Raw genomic sequence first — 21,921 nt, forward strand, 5'->3', positions numbered from 1 at the left:
GAGTTGAATCAATTAAAGTTCCCTATATTATAAATGGCACGTAGATTATGACCTTGATACAAGACTAAATGTATTGTAAATGCATGTCACAGTTGGGCAAGAAGCTAGGGAACAAGAGGAAGAAGTTCCCCACTGCCTGCTGTAGATTTTTGGAGGCATATCAGGGCTGTGCCAGATTGACAGGTGAGTGGGAGTCATGTACTTTGCACTATGAGCATCCTTAATTCATTTTCATGAATGTCGCCAAGTGTGAATTGATTCCACTTGAGCATATTGATTAATATTGTAGTAGATTCCTCTATAATCTTGATTCTCCATGCTTGATTATTCTGTACATGCATTTGAGGGAACATTGAGAGGAATTACGAGGGGTTGATGAGTAATCAAATTGATTCCGAATTGTGAAATGATTTCTTTTGTAAATTGATTTCATTTCCTCTATTTCAAAGATTTGTAGAGCCCATTTCAGTGGTATATTGAGTTGCATTGTACATCCTTGACCCCTCACTCCCAACCCTGATGTTAGTTTATGATTGGGTCGGAGTCGAGTGAGCGGTAGTCTTGATCATACTCCTTTTTAGTAGAGTATTGGGAGGGTGCATTATGGCATTTATGCATGGCTTGGCAGTATCTGCAGGACACCTATAGTCGATGGGGGTTGAACATCGGCCTTTGTGCACATAGTAGCCTTCTGGGTGGGCGAAGCCCAGTCCCTTCCTAGGGGGGGACACGGCCCTAGGCGTAGGATCGGCCGGTCCTACGACTTATATTCTGCTTGCCGCCGGGCATAGTAAGACCCCGCGAGGTGCAGTATGGCTTTCCGCGGATGTAGAATTCCCGCGAAGTGCCGTTTAGTATGTAGATGTGAGATGGATTTCTGTTCTGGATACTGGCCAGCATTTACATGATCAGTGTGGTATCTTATCCTGCATATGCATGTGACAGTGGGGAGTTGTTGCTGGTTCGCCTGGGGCGTAAAACCCACCTCCCGATAGCTGTCTAGCATTTACATTATCGATATGGTGTCTTATCCTGCATATGCATGTGACAGTGGGGAGTTGTTGCTGGTTCGCCTGGGGCGTAAAACCCACCTCCCGACAGCTGTCTAGTGATGATTTACATATTGGTGTGGTGTCATATTCGATATATGCATATGGCAGTAGGGAGTTGTTGCTGGTTCGCCTGGGGCGTAAAACCCACCTCCCGATAGCTGTCTAGTGATGATTTCAGCATATTGACACCTGATTTGTATGTTCCAGCATTATGATCTGTTGAGCATATTCATGAGTAGCATATATGTTTACTTGATTATTCCATATATGCTTCAGATGAGTTGATATTGATTGTGGTGATATTGATGATTTACTCTATATTCTCTATGTTGAGTTCATGTTCATGTTGTTATTGATCTTGAGATTTCATCTCGAGCCATGATTATATTCTGTCTCATGTGCATAGTACTCTCTACTCCACTCACTGAGTATTTATATACTCACTCCCCAGTTTGATATTTTTGATTGCAGGGCAGGTATTGTATAGAGAGGAGCAGGATTAGTGGTTGCCTGCTAGCTGTGCCGCTCCATAGTATAGTATAATGTAGATAGAGGTTTATCCCCTTTTGGTGTATTATAAACCTTCTATTATATATAGTGCATAGTTACAGTCATAGATCCTGTTGTGGATATGGGTTTGACCATGGATGGATTGGGAAGCATGTATATATATATATGTGTGTGCAGATCAGTTATATGCCTGAGATAATGTATTGATATATATTGTCCAGGTTCATTATGTGACGGATTATGTGATTGCTGCTCTGACAGGTAGTGTGTTGTATGTATTGAGATAATCCTGACAGGTCACTATAGGAAAAGTGATCATTTTGTGCATGTATCATGCCAAATTTTTCAAGATCTATTGATGATTGATAGGTAGTAGGGTTCTACGCGGTGGCTGGTGGCCTTATGCCTACCCGCACCCTAGGACCGTCGCGGCGGCCCGCCGGGAACGGGGCGGGGGTCGTGACACAAATGTTGCCAATTTGACTTTTTGAATTACTCCCCCTTTCATTTATAATTCATTAAAAATGAAACTCCAAAAATTTGAGATAAAACATGAGTTTCAGGTTATGTATCGAGGTGTGAAAGGTGCGTGCCAAATTCTGAAATTCTATGTGCCAAATTCTGAAATTTGATGGAATTTTTTGATTTGATCATTTTCATTGTTGCAAATTGCTCCCCCTTAAATGTATATGCTTTCTTATATGATTTTCAATTTGTTTTACAAGTTATTTCTCTTTTCTTACATAATTTCTTATTTCTCTTTCTTTACATAACTTCTTATTTCTCTTTCTTTACTTCAACTTCTTCTTTCTCCTTCTTTACTTCTCCTCTTATTACTCTTTCTTTACTTCTCCCCCTTTTTGTTATCATCAAATAGGTGCATGGGAAAAGACACAATAAATAACAACCATTCAAACTTCATTGATCAAAATAGGAACATTTTAGTAATTTCATGCCAAAAACAAAAGCAAATACAATGTTCCTCAATCAAGGTTCAAAATACATGATCAACACAAAATACATATGAGAACTAGATACATATCCTAGGCTCTAAACAAGATCGTGAGACTCTCCCGGATCGCTTGGCTACGGCTCTCTTGGGTCCCATTTCTCCAAGATATTGAAGTAATCTACTGTTTGGAGATGATTGGAGAAGATTTGAGAGTGGGAAATAGGGTTTTCGGAAGAGGACAAAGGGTAAACAGTGCCCTAGATAGCTCACGGGTCCCCCTTTTAACAGTGGGGTCCCGACGTTGGGTCGACTCAAGAATTTTCTTGCGTCGACTCAACGTTGGGTCGACCCTATTCTGGGTTGGGTCGACCCAAGTTCAGAAATTTTTTCTTTCTCTTCCTTTTCGCTTCTAAAAATTTTTCTTGCTTCCAATCCTTACAAATTCTTTCTGGGACAATGATACATGAGTAAGGAATCTATAGATTACAAGTTTGACTCATGTTTCATAGGTTTTTAGAAATGGGAGGAATGTATCATGAGACTGCTTGCTCCCTTTTATATCTCTTCAATAAAAAGGATCACATATGCTTAATTCCCTCCTTAGCATGCAAAATCTATCTTCACTCAAGGGTTTTGTGAATATGTCGGCTAATTGTTTTTCAGTCCATATATGCTCAATACATATGTTTCCATTTTGCACACGATCCCTAATAAAATGATATCTTATTTCTATGTGTTTAGCTTTAGGAATGAGATATAAAGATGTAAGCCAGAAGTGATCTCTAAATGTAGATTCCAAAGATAGTTTTCAAATCAAGTGTAGATGGAATCTTTTTCAAGTTATTTCAAGGAGTATCAAGAATAATATTCAAAGAAGGCACGAATGAAAATCCAACACCTTTTTTTTTTTTAATATATTAAGTATATAGCAATGTGAGAGCAATCTAATTAATTTTCAGAGTATAGTATAAGAGCAGATAAAGATCAAAACTTATATACTCGAAAAACATAAGATTATGTTGAATCCTTAATTCTTAATGACTTCAAAGTTCTTTCATGATATAAAAGTATTGGGGCATAGATACCAAAATATGAATTTATGCAATGTAGGATACATAAAATTCAGGACTTTGAAAGTTCTTTTAAAGCTCTCTTAAAGACTTTCTTTTACTCCTTTAAAGATCATAGCATCAAAATCAATTAAAATAAATTGGCTCAGGATTGAAACACTAAAGTGCAAGCCAATAAGAGCTTATTTGTAGATTCCAAAGTAAATTTCCAATACTAAGACAAATGGAATCCTTTTCACTTAGTTTTCAAAACAAGTGATTTACCAATTAAGTACAGATAAAAATCCAACTTTCAAAAAATATTCAATGAAGCACAAAGTCTAATACCAAAATATGCTTAAATTGATATCAGTTTGAAACCAATTTGACATTAAAAGCATGCTAAAAGTCCTTTGCCAAATTTACATAGAGTAATCATTAATATGAATTTACACGATTAAGTTCTATATGATCTCTTCCTCTAAAATTTTATTTCTCCTCCTCAATTAATTATCCCATTTGAGAGTTTAGAGTTTGAAGATAATTTTCAATAAAGAGATTGAGTATTTAAAGCTCCCCCTCAAAAGATGCATTTTCTTTCAAACTTTCTTTTCTTCTATAATATCAAGAATGTAGAGTGATCCAGAATTATTCAAAATTTATAGCAATCACTCTTTTTAATCTTTTAAGAACAAGTTATGCTTCCTCTTAATCTTCGAGAAAATGTACTGAAATATTAATCAGAAAATGATTCATTTGAAGCTCAAATTCTTTCAAAAGCATTTACATTTTCTTTCTTTTAAGAATCATTTGAGTGAGCTGAAATATTTCTAGACTTAAGATCATTCACTCTTTTAATAATATATATATACATATATATTTTGATGGAAGTCTTTAATAATGTAGAAAAAAAAAACATATAGATGATCATTGAAGTATATATATTTATAGAACTCAATTTCTTAATCAAAGTTTTTCAGCAATGTATATATGAAGCACAATAAATCTTTTCAATATCAAAATAAAATCATATATTTAAAAATATTTATTTGCAATCAAGATCATCGAAAGACACATCATTTAGTCCAATTTCAGTACACTTATAAGATAAAAAATGATATGTTTCAGATGCGTATCGGAGCAAACAACCAAGGTATCCAAAGTAATTCTATTTTTCTTAAACCGTAGTTTTCATCTAGAAATCATATTGAGTTATTCCCCAAAATGATGCAATCATTGAAGCATATAATGAAAGTTACAAAAATACGACAGTAGAAATATTTTAAATTAAGTTTAAGCCTTCATTACAAAATCAGATTCTGAATTTCATAAAAATTTTCAAAGAAGCTTTCAAGATTATAATTTGAGATATGCATCTTCTACGTTGTAGCTCATCTTAAATTAATAAGATTGAAAACATATAATTCAAAGTATGCAAAACATATCAAGCATGTCATGGATCAAAATCAATTCTTTTCAAATAAAATTTTCTTTATTTAAATACAATTTAGCACTGATTTTATCCTTAAGGTGTGTTTTCAAGTGATTGAAACTTCATTTGATTTTTCACAACCTTCTTATATATTTTCATTTATTTATCATTCATTCCCCAAATTTTTAATTTCTTTCTTTAACCATTCAATGAACATTTTGATTATCTTCATTTATTTTTCGGTTTTACTTTTCTATGCTCTATATTCTATTTGCTTCCTATCCGGTGGAGTTGGAAGGGGCACGAGGTACTACCACTAGCCTCCCTCTTGTGCCGTCCCTAATATGCCCTACACCGAATAGTTGGGTCAAATAGTGCCGGGTACTACCACTAGCCTCTCCATTGGCACCATCCCTATGATGAGCAAAATAGAAATGTTAAAATGTTCACTTCAAACTCTCCCTGTTTAAGTGTAATTAATTACGGATTTTATCCCTTTCACAAGTCTCACAAATGTGCCGAATGTATTATGCTTATTTTTCTTTTTCTTAAGATTGAAGTATTTGCCTTTACTTAGATTTTACTTCTCTTGAATAAGATCCATTTTCTTTTCTTTATCTCTCTCTCTTTTTGTTATTCTCAAGTAATTTACATGAAAGAGCAGAATAAAGAAATAATCTTGTATATCTTATAGATGTATATCATGCAAACAACATTTTCAATATGCTCAAGGATTCATATCTTCTCACAAGTTATTTTAAATCAAAATTTTAAGCATAAACTTGTATATTTCATGGTTATTATATAGGCAAAGAAATATTTTAGTTTGAGCGAACCATGAAACAATTATCATTAGCTTGAGAATGAAGCATGATATCAAGATGATCAGCAATTAAAGGTTTAATCATGCTACCATATAATTTCAGACTATTGATTTTGCTCAACTAACTCACAGGAGAAGGGTTTAGATTACCAGTGCATTTAGCATTCTTCAAGCCAAATACCTTTTAGCTTCTTTACACCCTTGGCTGAAGAAAGTCTCTTTTTTTTTTGTTTGCAAGGGAATGTTTATTGTATCTTTCATCGAGGTGTCCTTCAAGTTGAAATTTCTTGCTCATAAATCCTGTATCATTAACAAAATCTTTTTCTTTCTTGAAGGAAAGTCATTAGTTTCTTCAAGATACAAAACATTCATACAATATATTTCTTAACTAGATGACTCAACATAAGATATGACAATAATTGAATATTGAGTCACTTTACTCAAGAGATTGTCTAAATATAAGCAAGCACATGTCACTTGAACTAAAGAGATAGTTTCATTAACCAAGATGGTTCAAGAACAAGCATGTGAGGCAATAGGAAGATTCATCAAGGTCAAATCAATTTCTTGTTTTCAGAATCAATTTAGCTTAGATTCTATTTGCTTAAGATAACTATCAATAAAACGTGCTAGCTAAGTTTTAATCAAATTATCTTAAACAGTTGTTTCTATCAAAATTCTGGTTATGATTCAGCTTTCAATATAAATAATCTTGTTTCAGAGAGATAGGCAATTTTCTTTTAGATTAATTAAGATTTTACATTTGACTTATGGGAGATGGTTCAAAGGAATTAATATTCATACTTTTAGAATATTTTTATGCTCAGATTAAACATGACGTGTTAACATTAATCAGTAGAATTTGAGATAATTTTATGTAAGGATATTAATCATTCAATCAAGGATACAATGATTATACTAAATGAAACACTTTAAAGATCAGATTTATTAATCTTAGATTTTTAGAATAGTCTTGAGAATTACTTATAAAGAAAAAACAATCCATTGTTATAAAACTTTTTAGTAGAATTCCCATTATGATCACGACACATTAATCATTTATGATTGAAACATATGATGCATACATGCGACTTATAGAGTAAATCATAATATATTTCAAATAATCACATAAGGAATGAGTGATATAATGATAAATTATACTCATACCTTCACAAATAATAAAATAAGATTTCATAAGTATTATGCTCAATAAAGTTTTAACATGAAGGTATGAAATCAGCATCAAGTGTTTATACTAGAGAGGGAATTTAGATTTTGTAAACTTGAAGAAGAAGGTTATATATATATATCCATTCATTGTTTTCTTATCATGATGCAAGCACTAGAAAGTTTCATGCTAAAATCATTGAGATAAGATTTAATATATGAGGCATTTAAAAACTTTGATGCAGAGAGTATCGTAATTTCATAAAAAGATAATTTCAATACATGAAGTAGAATGTTAAACCTTATACTAGATTTAATGAATAAATTGAGACTTATCTTTAATTATGTGTCAACGCACCCATTTGTATGAAAATTTCATTTATTCCATGGGTAGCTTGGCACACCTACATCTACACCCTCATATTTTCATTTTGGGTACCCAAGCTTGCTTGGGTCCTTGAGGGTTAGTGCATATGGTTCCTTTTGGAATCCAAATCTGTTTAATCGTAATAACTTTACCATTTGATTTATTCGTATTAGAACCATAGGTAAAGTTTTTATGCCCAATCTTTTTATGTTTGAAATAAGTTATCTTATTTGATGGTTTGCTTGGCGAATTGATAACCTTTTTCTTTAGGGGTTTATTATTGAGCAAAGGAATCCAGCCAAGTCTTGATTTATCAAAAACAGTATGTTGGCTTTCAAACATCGTTTTTAATCTTTCTGAACTTACAGTGAATTTGTTAATAAAAGATTTCAATTGGTTAACTTCTTCACTTAAGTTTTGATTTTCTTTAATTAAATTCTGATTTTTCTGAATCAATTCTTCCGAATTTAATCTTAAGCGTTCATTCTCAGAATTTAATTTGTCTTTCATTTCAGCGAAAGAATTTCTTTCTTCTGACATTTCTAGATTTAGCTTTTTAAGATTTTTATTTTTTGTAGCTAATTTTCTACATTCACCATACAAATCATGAAAAGCATTTAATAGTTCATCATAAGAGAATTCTTCCTGAAATTCATTAGGTGTGAAATCAGATTCAGATTTTACCTTATCTTCTTGTGCCATAAGGCAAAAGTTAGTTACCTCTTGTAGTTCTTTGGAGCTAGTATCATTATTGTTGCTCCTCACTTTCATTTTCTTGCTTGACTCTTCCTTGGTCAAGGCTTTCTTGCTTTTTATCTCTTTCTTCCTTTCTTCTTGCTTCCTCTTCTTCTTTGTCTTTAGGAAGCTTTTGAATTTTTCGGTGTTTGGGTATGGGTCCTTGTTTTCATCACCGAATTCTTCATTTGTTGTTCTTTCTTCCGGATTGGGAGATTCAACGTCTTTTTCTGCAGGCTCACTGTTAGTATGTAATTGAAGCACATGTGAGCTAATCTAAATTTTGTCATAAATATTTTCTAAAGTATCTCAGATTTTCTTAGCAGATAAGCATGCAGAGATTTTATTAAATTCAGTTTCATGGATAGCACAATATAGTATGTTCATAGCATTAGCATTCAATTGTGCTAAGTCTTTTTCATTAATAGTGTGAGAGAGTGAGTGAGGGCCTCTAGTAACAATGTACCATAATTCATAGTCTAAAGCTTGAATGAATATCCTCATCCTAGCTTTCCAGTATGTGTAGTTTGTGCCATTAAATAGAGGTGGTCTATTTGTGGATTGCCCCTCACTCATAGAACATCCCACTTGGGTTGTCATGATCTTTAACTCTTGATTGTGAGATCAATGAGTACTATTGGAGCACCTTGCTCTGATACCACTTGTTGCCCAAGGTGACAAGCCAAGAGGGGGGGGTGAATTGGTTTCTTTTAATTTTAACTATCTTACTTGTGTTAAATGATGAGTTAGTGAACTTAAACAAATCACAATACAAACAACAAGAAGTATAGTGGTTCGGTGCTCTCCTTAGCACCTACGTCCACTCCCCAAGCGACCCCTTGGGAATTCACTATAATCCCGCGGATTACAGTTGGATTGTTTTCCGGGCTCACAATCCAAAAACCTTTACACTTTGGTTTTCCGGGTTCACCAAAAATCTATGTTGGTTTTACGGGCTCACCAACGAACCTATACAATTGGTTTTACGGGTTCACCAACAACCTACGTTGGTTTTACGGGCTTACCAACAACCTATGTTAGTTTTACGGGCTTACCAACAACCTATGTTGGTTTTACGGGCTCACCAACGAACCTTTACAATTGGTTTTCCGGGTTCACCAATCAACCTATTCCGTTGGTTTTGCGGGCTAACCAACCAACCTTTACAAGTAGTTTAATAAACAAAGGAAGAAGATTTAAACTCCTAGATGAGCAAATATAACAATATAATCTACAAAGAAGAGTTTAGAGAATATTTATCGCTTGATGTGACTTCTCTCTTCTTTGTCAAGGATGCTTCACTCTTCAAGGGTGGATGGAGCTCTTGATGACTCTTTGAATCTGCTCAACCACTTTCTTTTGATTCTTGAATGAAGCACTTGGATGAAGCTTGCCTTGCTAGGATTCTCTCTTGAATGCACTTGATGTATTTTTCCAAAGCTTGCTTCCTCTGATGAATACTCCCCCTTAAATACTTCTCCAACCTCCAAATAGTCCTTCCTGACCGTTGGATTGAAGAAACTAGCCGTTTATAGCCGTTGGGAGTCCAAAAAGCACTTCTGCACAACTAGCCGTTATGCTTCTGCCCGTGCTTGGGTCGACCCAAACTTTTCTTGGGTCGACCCAAACCACTGTTCATCAGGCTTGGGTCAGCTCAAGCTTTTCTTGGGTTGGCCCAAGCTTTTCTTGGGTCGGCCCTCTCAGAAAATTCAGAACCTTGAATTTCAGCCTTTCTTCACTTGGGTCGACTCAACCTTTCTTTGGGTCGACTCAAGGTTCAGTTGGGTCGACTCAACTTCTTCTTGGGTCGACCCTAACAGGGTTTCCAGAGAACCTTTTCTGTCTTCTGTTCTGTCTTGCCTTTGGGTCGACCCACTCAGGGTTTGGGTCGACTCAAGCTTGGGTCGACTCAACTATATCTTGGGTCGACCCTCTCAGTAAATCCAGAGAACCATTTTCTGTCTTCTGTTTGAGGATCTTGATATTTGGGTCGACTCATGCTTTCCTTGGGTCGACCCAACTCACTGTTCATTTGTGCCATTTTTGCAGAAGTGTGCCAAATGCTTTCTTGATGTGCCGGGGTCGACCCAATCATCCTTTGGGTCGACTCAATCCACACTTTGCTGCATCTCAAGGTTAGATTCATTCAAATAAACAATGAAATGTATCTATATCAATTTATACAAATATACTGAGAGTAACAGACTTATAAATGAAGTATCGATTTAACTTATAACATACTCTTGATTATTGCTTGTTAATCATCAAAATAACACTATCATCCTCAACATCAGCAAGCACGACCTTGACAAACACGACCTCGGCAGGCATGACCTCGGCAGGCACGACCTCGGCAGAAACGACCTCGGCACGCATGGTCTCGGCTGAGCAAAGCCCGATTGACCTCAGGCCGACCCCGACTCCACCAACAATCAAGCGGTCCGCCTAAGAAAAGGACCATCAAATCCTCCATATCTGGGATCAAATCTCGCAATCTCCGCCACAACGGCTGTCAATATTTGAATCCACGCAATCTCAACTGATCGCCAGCTAGCCCGAAATCTTGGACCATATAAAGTAACTCATTTACACCCAGATTTATGCAATCACACCTGATTGCGTGTAACCGCTACACCCCCTCCTATAAAAAAGGAAGGAACTCTAAGGATAACATCTTTTTCTCGGGCCAGAAAACACCTCTTCATTATCTCCATTATCTCTAAAGCCCCTCTCTAACTTAAGCATCGGAGGGCCTTCATCGGAACCCCAAGCCAAAGGCTTTTTGCAGGTCCACCGAAGACATCCGTCCGCCACCGCACTGCAGCAGAAGCTCCTCTTCCTCAGTTCGCAGTCACCCCCGGGTCTATTTTCCAGCAACACAAACCATGATGGTGTTGTAGTACAAATGTTGAAAAAAGAAGGATAAGAGGTGGTTGTCCATTGAAGAGTTCCTGCTTTTTCTAGAGGAGTCAACATCAGGTTCGGGATTGGAGGAGAGAGAAGCTCATGCTGTCTACCTGGGCTACCACATGTGGTTGGACAGGAACGCCCAAGTCATTACCGCACGTAGCAGAGTTCATTAGGATTGCTGAGACTTCACTTACTGGGTTGGCCAAGGACATCTTGGGCCCCCTTCATGCTCTTGCAGTGCCCAGGTATGTGTTTGTATCTTGGATGCCCCCACCTTCTGGCTTCCTAAAGGTGAATTTCGATAGCAGTGTGACGGACGGGGGAGAGGCGGAAGTGCAGGTTTCATCATGAGAGACCATGAGTCCAGACTTGTGGCGGCAGGAAGTCAGCAGATCTTTGATGTCTCGATAGTGTGTGCCGAGCTCAGAGCAGCCTGGGAAGGTACCTTTTTTGCCCATCGGATATTGGGTGCGGACCGACTTATTCTTGAGGGCGACTCGACCACGGTGATCGGATCGACTGGGTCCGAGGTCGGGGGCGTGCAAGTGAGGATAGGCCGCTGTTCCTCGATATTCACAGACTACTGCAGGAATATGATGGTCATCAGGCCACACATACCTACAGAAAAGCGAATGGAGCGGCTGATTGGGTTGAATCCTATACAGCCCACCATTCTGGTGGTTTGGTGTGGAGGGACCAGGACATAGTGTCGGGTTCTTTATTTGCTTTGTTGTTTTCTGATTTTATTAGCCATATCCACATCTGTAGGGTGTGAACCGCCGTTGTACCAAAAAAAAAAAAAAGGATAAGAGAAGAGAATTGTATTTCTGCCTATTGATTACAATGTACAGAAGCAGTCTTTATATAGAACTAGGAGGCTGACAAAATTTGGAAAGGTCGACGAAGCTTGGCACAATCAATCACAAATCAATCAAGATGAAGTTTGGTAAGGCTAACTAAATTTGACACAATCAATCGATTAATGAATTCTAATAACGGAGTTCAAAGCTTGATCTCTGCCACTTAGGGATTCTACGTAACTTGCATGACATCCAAACAGCAGCAAGTGACAAAGGGTTTGCATCAATGCCCATAATACCAACTACAACTCTCCATAAGGTTTTGAACAAGGAGCACTCAAGGAAGATATGATCAACGAAGTCTATTGGGTCGTTGCCAAAAAAAAAAAGAAAAAAGCCTACCAGGTCATATCCGAGCTTCCAGTTGAGATATGCACTAGCATTAAGCTTGTTCTTGAAACATCTACATCCCGACCAATCCATCCCCATCTATATCACGATCAATCCATCGCCTCAGTGATAATCAGATCCAACCACTCCCCTTTGATGTTTCCAAGAGGGAAACAGAGAATATGATACTAGCATGGTAGTGCAACTCTGGTACAACGGCCGTGGAGAAGCGCAGCCTCCAGTTATTATTATTATTTTTTTTTTTTTTCTGAGTCACACGATGGAGAGATTCCACCGCAGGACATTTTTTCTCATACTTACTGAAAATCATAGGTTTGCTCTGGTACTCGTGCAAAAAAATATCGGGCAGGCCATCACAACCCCGTACACAACCCAAATTAGCCCAATCTGATTTGGCCCAGGCTTCGGGGTTTATTTTGCGGGCTCGAACTTGTTAGCTTCAAATGTTGGGCCGAACTTCGAGCTTTTTAGATGGCGGCGGAAGGGAGGAGGCACGATTTTAAGAATTGTAGATTGGGAATGTAATTCAATAAAATTATAAAAATATTAAAAAAATATTATATATATATATATGATATTTATTAATTTAAATAATGGGCTTGGGTCGGGTTAATATAAATCTGAGCCTAATCCATTTGAAAAACTGACTGCAATTCTGGTCCGACCCAGACCATCAGGCTGAAAAATCAGATCCAGGCCTGCCCAAAATGCATCAGTTCCGACGGGCCCTGGTTTTTGAGCAGGCCTAATAACCATTAACCAGGTAGCCATCTTTTAATATAAATTGGTAGTTAAGGAACAGCTAGCATCGCATTAGCAGTACGGAGTCCTAGAATGCATCGTCGCATTTCTCTAAATTTTTCCGCTCCTGAACGGGCATCGTGCAGTAACGGTACAATTGAACGCGAGAGGTGCTCCGCTCAAGCGTAGCGCGCAAAGTTGGAGACAGCTGCCTCCACGCGGTAAACGCTAACCCAAGAAGCGAACTCCACACCCCGCTATCCCCCTCCTCCCCCTCTCTCTCGATGCCGAAATCATGAGGGTGATCTCTCTCTCTCTCTCTCTCTCTCTCTCTCATACCATGTGAAGCCGGCGGTCACAGTAGACAGCAGCTTCCCATAAATAAATCAAGGAGCATCCAATGCACCCAAGAGCACGTATAATAAAAATCACCCAGTGTCAGTGAGTCACGTGACATGCCCCCTCCCCTGTCCTCCCCTCCCCTCCAGATCCAGATCTAATGCACTGAAACCACCCCCCCACCTCCACATTTCTTGCCTCTCTCCCTGGTTTCCTCCCATCGGTAGAGAGATGCTGGGCCGGACGCTAAACTTGAGGGCCGAGCAGCTGGGTCCGGGCGCCCTCCGGGCCAGTGGCAACCTTTGCTTCGCCCTCTTCGTTCTGGGCGTTTTGGTGTTCACCCTCATCGCTGCCACTTACCAGCCTGACGACCCACTCCTCCACCCGTCCTCCTCCCATCTCACCTCCTTCCTTACCTCCACCTCCAATGCCACCTTCAGCTCCGACGACTCCGTTCTCCCGCACCGGCGAAGACTTCCTCAACGTCTCCTCCTCCTCCTCTGTCTCACTCCAAGAATCCGACTCCGCCTTCATCCACCTCTCCGACCTTCCTAATACTACCAACACCGCCACCGTTACCGCTGCCGACTCCACCGCTGCCAACACCGACTCCACCGCCGCCGCCACCGACTCCACCGCCGCCACCGACTCCACCGCCGCCACCGACTGCGACTCCGCCGCCCCCATCGACTGCTCCGATCCGGAGATCTTCCACCTCATGATGCGCTACGCCATCGAGTCTTTCCCCGACATCCACTTCTACCGCTTCGGCAAGCCTGTCCCCGCACCCGCTGCCCCCTCGGGCGAGGGCGCCGCTGCCTTCGCGGCCTGCGACATGGCCTGGCGGTTCCGCCCCAGGGACGCCAAGCGCGCCACCTTCTACAAGGACTACCGCCGCTTCGACCTCACACGCAATCCGGCCAACTGCTCCGTCTCCGTCAAAAAGATCGGCGACTTCCACTCCGGCGTCAACGCCCGCAAGAAGCGCCGCTCCAAGGCTGGCGCCTCGCCCGCGGGGGACTTCGCGCCGAAGAAGACGGAGAAAGCATCGGGTAGCTGCGGTGGAGGTGGTGCCGGTGGTAGGGGAGGCGGTGAACGACTCCCTCCCGGTGGTCGAGTCCGAGGCCAAGTTCAGCAGCGGCCGGTACCTCATCTACTCCGGCGGCGGCGACCGGTGCAAGAGTATGAATCATTACCTCTGGAGCTTCCTCTGTGCTCTCGGCGAGGCTCAGTACCTGAACCGGACCCTTGTCATGGACCTCACCATTTGCCTCTCCTCTCTGTACACCGGGACCGGGCAGGACGCTGAAGGGAAGGACTTCCGGTTCTACTTCGACTTCGAGCACCTCCGGGACTCGGCCTCGGTAATCGACCGACGCCAGTTCTGGACTGACTGGGGGAAATGGGAGAAGAAGAATGGGCTGACCCTCCGCTTTATCAATGACTTCAAGGTCACGCCGATGAAGCTTGCCGACGTTAAGGACACCCTGATTATGAGGAGTTTTGGGGATGTCGAGCCGGACAACTACGGGTACAGGGTATGCGAGGGGGAGACGGAGTCGGTGATCCAGCGGCCGTGGCACCTCATCTGGAAGTCCCGCCGGCTGATGGAGATTGTCTCAGCCATTGCCACGAGGATGAGTTGGGACTTCGATTCAGTTCACATTGTGAGAGGAGAAAAGGCGAAGAACCCCGAACTCTGGCCTAATCTTGATAGAGCCACTTCTCCGGATGCACTGCTTGCGACCCTCCGGGATAAGATTGAGGATGGCAGGACCCTTTATATTGCGACCAATGAGCCCGATACCTCATTCTTTGATCCCTTGAAGGACAAGTACACCACTCGCTTCCTTGATGATTTCAAGGATTTGTGGAATGAGAACAGTGAATGGTACTCAGAGACTAAGGAGTTGAACAATGGGGCTCCAGTGGAGTTTGATGGCTACATGAGGGTGGAGGTTGACACCGAGGTGTTCTTAAGGGGAAAGAAGCAGCTTGAGACCTTCAATGATCTCACCAACGATTGCAAGGATGGTGTGAATACTTGTCCCGCTTCTTCCTGATCCTGTGATGGAGTTAGATGGTAAGCTATAATTTTGGAGAGCTTCTACAGATAATTGCTTTAAATTCTAAATTATCACTAGCCCTTCAGCATCCTTGGGGAATTCATTCTTGCTGTATTAGTTTGTGGCATGTGTTCCGAGTACTAGAATTGCTATATATCTGTTGCCTAGGAACTCTAGTGAGATTGCTTAGAATAGCAGCATTGTTATTACTAGTTATTGAGTGGCCTCTCTATTTTCTTTTGTTGGTGTTGCAGCTGCTGAAGTGTTGGGCTAATCTTCTACTTGATTGTGATGGAACTTCTGCTCTACTTATGTTGTAACAAATGTTTAAGCCTGTTACTTGATAGCATATTTGTAATCCAAGATAGATATTTTTGTAGCCTTCCCTTCATATCTGGTTGTAGTGAATATCTTATCCACTTTTCTGTTTCCACAATTGAGGTCCGAATGAATAAGTTGCAGGAACCTTCTGCTTTGGATTCCATGTCAGTTCCAGAGTTCTGTTTTTATTCACTTGCTCCCTTACTTTGGATGTTTTGGAGCTTCTGAATGCTTATCGATATTGTCTAAATTACTTTAAAGTAAGTTGGATTTTGTCATTTTGTTTAGCTTTGAACCATTCAAGTATTGGTTATATAGATCTTCTTAAAAGACAATTTTTGTTTATCATTTAACATGGTTCACCAAAACTGATTTTCTATCCAAATGTTCGTTTGGTCCACTTTTTTCCTTGTCATTTTCTGGGACGAAAAGCTTATTCTCTGCTAGTGGAAGCTAAATCTATTCCCAATCCATTTTCTAGTTTTTGCAGCTATAGAATAGTCACTTGATATTCTACTGCAAATGCTGATATAAGTGTTAATTTTTTGCCCGAATGTGGTAGAAGCTGAGAAGATTATCAAAAAGGTTACTGGTATGTGAGGTCAGGCTGTTATGCCTTAGAAATACTTTGTTAGCTATCTTTAGTTTTGGCATTGTTTTAAATCTAGACGAGTCATCTAGTTTGCTGCAAGTCTTGAATCAGTTTCCAGCCATAGGCTTACATGTTTGTACTAAAATCTCTTTCAATGCTTCTGACATCAGCATGACATACTTTGTCTATATCTCTATTTGGTTTTATTCTGAGTCCAATGCCCGAAACTCTGGCTTGTCCGATGGTTTTTAGCAGCTTAGATGTATTTTCGATGATTGCTGTGCAAAAGTACTTGTGTAATATCGGAGAATTATTTAAGAACTGACACTACAAAATTTATAGCATCATTAATAGAACTAACTGGTTGATATGCCAAACATATGCCGTCATGTTGAAATTAAAAATAACCATCATCTTTTTCCATATGGGAAATTGGAAATGTGACTTTTTTGATATTTATAAATACTTGCCCCATATTTAGATATCTCATGGCATTTAATAAAATCATAAATGTGTAAATGCAAAATTTATGAAATCCACAATTTTCAGTTTTTTTTTTTTTTTTGAAATTAGAAACTTACGAATTATCGTATTTTTAACAGTTTTCCAAAAGGAATTGTTTCCCAAGTTTGAAATTTTCTTGAGATTTAAGCAACTCTGTAGTTTAACCACTAATGTGGCTAAATGATCGAGGAATTATTTACTTGTTTCTTATAGTTTTTGATGTCTAACACCCAAGTTAATCTAATTCTTTTGAAAAACTCATAAAATCCAAGTTTGATCTTGTGATAAATATCCTAAAAGACTTGATCTTAATAGAAAGAAATTTCCATTTAGGATGGTGCATCCACTTCAGAGTCTCTCCTGAAACCCATCGCCACATCTGCTTTCTGAACATTTCTTTATTCAATTTTTGAAGAGGCCAACTTCTCCATTCCCACATCCAGATCCACTCCCTCACTCACATTTATTTTGGACTTCTTCTATGAACTATTTCTCCATGAGCAATTTCATTACTCTCTTATAGGATAAAAGAATATTGAAGACTAACTGCACATGGGAAGTCATTAGCTTACATCCTTTATGTTTATACAGAAATTGACTAAATCAAGACAAAGTGGAACACCAGAACTAGGGTCTGTATCATGCTAGCTTTGGCTGAAACAGGTTAGTTTAGTCTGGAACAATTTGTTTGCTCAGAACTTAAAACCTTAATCTCTGGCCCTTCTGTATGACTAGAGTAACCCACCTACTTTCTTTTTTCTGGTGCCACATTTGTTGTTGCATTTTTGTAAAATCTATTGTATCTAAATCTGGAATGTTGAAGTTTTCTTTAAAAAAATATTTTTGCTTTCCTTTATGATGTCCAGGCTGGTCTTTCTGGGATCTTGTTCATCCTTAGCATTTCTTAGTGGAATAATGTATGACCAGGTTTCCCCTTGATCATCAAAGTTTACTTCCAGTGAGGCTATGACATTCCCAACAGAAACAGTACATAGATGTATGCTTGTTAGGTCCTCAGTGAGTACAATCCTGGGTATCACTTGACTTTTTTTTTCATAAGCTATCATTGATGAGATTTTTTTTTTTTTAATTTTCATCCATATGAGGAATGTTTCCTTAAATGCATTTGACCATTTATACAGTTGTTTGACAAAAGGTAGTGTCATCATTAGTGGCAATCTTGTATGTTCTGTCTTGCATTAAAGATACTGAAGCTGCGAATTCTTCATAAATGATGCAAATTCAAAAAGCTGTATAATTCGGAACCTCCCACTCCACATAAGGGCTGTTACTACTCTGTTAATAGTCAGTGTATTTGAGGCCTAAATCTGATATTGATGAGACAAATACATATGTAATTTTAACCGGCAAGCCCCTGTCTAATTTAAATGCGTTAATATACAAATATGCAGGAGTGACATCTCATAAGCACTTGGGTGATGCAGAATTTAGTGCATATATCATTGTTTAGTTTCTTCAAAGTGCCTCTTTTGAAAATATATCATGTTTTCAAGACTTCTCTTCTATTGGCAAAGACTTTTTCAGAAGCAGATCTCTCATTACAGTTCTTTTGATCAACTCAGTCCCTATGCCTTTGCATCTGTTCCGTAATCTCCACCACCATTTCTTTGATGAAGACTATCTATTCCCTTGAGATTCAATATCCTAGACCCTTATTTTTTTATTTCTGCAAACTTTGCCTGTTTCATCAAGTTATGAATTATGACCATTTGTCTCTGCATCCTGAACATATGAACTGATTTTATTATTTCTTGTTAGTGCCCTGTTTTAAAACAGAAGATGTGTGCAATCAGGGTGTATGTTCCAGCTAGCCTTCGCAATTGAATCTCATGCCAGTGCAGAAGCTAGTGCAGCTTTGCCCTTATGCTGACCCAATGCCACACCTAAAATCCCTTTATAAATGACAGCACAAAGACCCCCAATCTGGAGGGGAAAAAAGAGAATGATTTACTGAAATGCACAATGCTCTGAACACCAAAAAGCAATGCAAAAAGCAGCAGTCACTTCCTGCTTCAAACCCTGAAATTTTGTCTCAATAGCTGCTGGTTTCACATCCATTAGCAGAAGGTGCTAAGATGGCCTCTATCATTTTTCCCTTACCCTGCTTAGAACTTGCTCAATTAGTAATTAGGAACCCTATACTATTGTTTTATAACAAGATGTTGCTCCCTAATTTAGATCTTGGTCCCAGCATCTTCACTGTCAACAGTATATCAGTCTTTAGATCTGCTCTTTAGTGCAAGCTGCAGTGTGGCCTCTGGCATAATATTTCTGTGGCAGAACCTGCCCATGAGCAATAAAATGTTGATACTAAAAATGAAAGAAAAAAAGATTAATGTTATTTATAACTAGGAATGAATACGGGGTTTTTCCTTCTGCTTAAATTTCACACATTCCTCTTGTACCAAAAAAAAAGCACACATTCCTCTAGCCATTATATTTCAGGGCATTCTTTTTTTCTTGTCTATTCAATTCTCCTCAACTTTATCCACTGTAATTTCATACTTCTTGATCTTCCTTTGATGTCCAAAATTTGGTGAATAGGTTTATTGCTTTTTTGAGAAAAGTGAATATGGGTCTTCTAGTTCTAGTTCTTTATGTTGAAGAATGTACTCTAGTGCGACTTGCTACTTCCTGTGTATTAGATTATCTGCAGCAAGGATCTTTTGTCATATGTACGATTCATATGAATACAATCCAATAGCTGTTTACCAGGTGTCCAAATAACGCCACTTTTTATCCATGAGAGACTACAAAGTTACTTTTTCTGATGCTTTAACTTTTGCTTGGAAAAGATTGCAGTTCTGCATACTGTTTCTAGACATAGTTGTCTGATATCAGGTTTTTATTCAGTTGGTGATTCTTTGGGGGCAAATGGCTATCTTCAAGTGGTAAATGCTGGACTCTGTGATAGATTATCTCGAAGGTAGGTATATAGACCCACCTGCATGTAACTGAGAAGTGTGAATGGAAGAACATAGTGCTTATTCTCTGTGACATGCTGTCCAACACCAACAATGATTGTTTAGAACATTTAAGTTTTTTCTGCAGAGAGAAGGAAGCGAAAATGAAATGGAAATCAAGAGGAGAAAAATAAAAATTGCCCTGTAGCATCTAGCTTTGTTTTTCAAGAATCCTAGCACATCAACTATCATGATCGGATCTTAGATATTTTTTCGGTAACCTATCATGTCTTAGATCTACTGAATGAATGACTTAATCATTAATACGAAATGCTAAGATCAAATCCAAAGGCAAAATTAGAGCAAGACAAACCTTGTTAAACGGAGTCAGGAGTGGTTTTGGGGAAGATTTGTGTGCAAGAGCATGAACATGGGGCAGACAAAAGAAGTTTAGACAGGGGAAGCACTTGGAAAGCAGCTGGAACAGTGAGATTCTGTAGAGATTTCCATAGATGGTCCAGCACCATAGGTAGATAAAGTTTCTGGCCGCTTGGAGGCAATCGGTTGATATATGTGAAGCTCTCTTGACAGCTCAAGCGCGCACTGGATTGAATTAGATACTCAGTATCCCTTCCTAAGAAGGATGTTATATCCCAAGCTGTATTTATGAAATTTGAATGGTTGATTAATGATTGCGTAGGGTGATTGCTGCAAGTCTGCTGTGCAATGATGTGATCATGAGAGGATTTGGGAAGTGTTGATTCAATTAGGGAAGATGCAAATCCATTCATTCAGGTTCTACCCATGGAGGCACTGATGTCGGTTGAAGTTCGAAAAATTGATCTTTTATAAGAGGAACTTTCCACATAAGACGTGTGACTTGAGGTTGACAATTGTAGGTATATAACCTGTTCCTTTTGATTGTTATGTGAGGGATTCAATTACTGACCATATACAAAAATGATTCGAATGTCTGCCAATTATAGAGAATGCTGCTTGCTGAAGCAGTTGTCTAATGGTCTGATCACCAGAAAGCACCATTTCATTCTCCATGACTCTAGATTAGGTATGTGGAGATGAAGACACTTGGCATGACTTGAAAACTAGACAAGCAGGACAAAAATGGTGATGCAGGTTTGGTGGACCACAGGTATATTTTGTTGCGTTTGTGTTTGTGTATGCAGTATAATAGCTGTGGAAGTTAAAAGGTAATTGTTTTGCTTCATTATTCTTTTAACGACCTATTCCTTATTTCATCTGAAGTCAGATAAAATACTTTGCATGTGGTGCGTTCTTCAACGTTCATCCACCTAATCAATCAAAGCTAACATTGATGAGGCGTAGACTTTGTTATTGGTTGTGATTGTTTAATTGGGATAAACCATGTATAGGTATTTGTATCTCTTCGTTAAAGGTTTTCTTATTTGAATAATTATATCTACGTATTGATCACATAGTGAATTTGTGGCAGAATTCTGAATAAAATTTCCCAAATGTTACCGAATTCGAGGCATATTAGTTGAGGTCAATATCAACAACCAACAAATTTGGCTGTAAAATATTTTTCGACAATCTTTGAACTTCCCATCTTGCTTCATCATCTATTCATCTCATTTTGAATATCTTAGCTTTCAATAGGAGTAACTTTGTAGATCAGCTGGCAGGTGCTTATGCACTGAATTTTATAGTATCTTGTAGTTTGAGTTAGATGAGGGAATCAGTGATGGCTGACTTCCTAAGATAACAACAATCACCATTTTGGTTTGTGTACCGAGCTTTGTTATGGAATCTTCTGTTATTTTAATGCCTTGTCTTATCGAAGGCATGAGATTAGGAGAAACCAACAAAGCATATATTTATAAACAAAATGTTATGATTGGAGGAGGTTGATCCATATATGCCAAGGACGTTCCTGGAAGATATCACATCAGCACGCATTATACGGCAAATTGCTTGATAAAATACTTGATTTAATTGTTTTTCACCTGATACAATTAAAGCCCGTGGAAGATCATACTATCCTATCAAAGGGTCACCTCCATCCCCTTCGGCAATGGAAAAGCAAGAGGATTAATAGGCCTTATCTTTTGGCTGCTTATTACAGGTCAGTAGCCTCTCCTCCGTCTCAATCCCTAGTGCCATTTGAATCATATCCTGTGCGTTTAGCTTTTAGCTTCCAAGAGATTTCTCTTTTATAACCAAATACATGACGGTTAATGTGAGACA

The 21,921-nt window shown here is 38.9% G+C and overlaps 1 pseudogene; it reads left to right on the forward strand.

The window, feature by feature from the left end:
* Window positions 1–13,266: 13,266 nt before the first annotated feature.
* Window positions 13,267–15,843, forward strand: LOC103706099 (annotated as a pseudogene).
* The last annotated feature ends 6,078 nt before the right edge of the window (window positions 15,844–21,921 follow it).

This window comes from Phoenix dactylifera, chromosome 2, assembly GCF_009389715.1.
Source record: "Phoenix dactylifera cultivar Barhee BC4 chromosome 2, palm_55x_up_171113_PBpolish2nd_filt_p, whole genome shotgun sequence".
Classification (NCBI taxonomy): domain Eukaryota; kingdom Viridiplantae; phylum Streptophyta; class Magnoliopsida; order Arecales; family Arecaceae; genus Phoenix; species Phoenix dactylifera.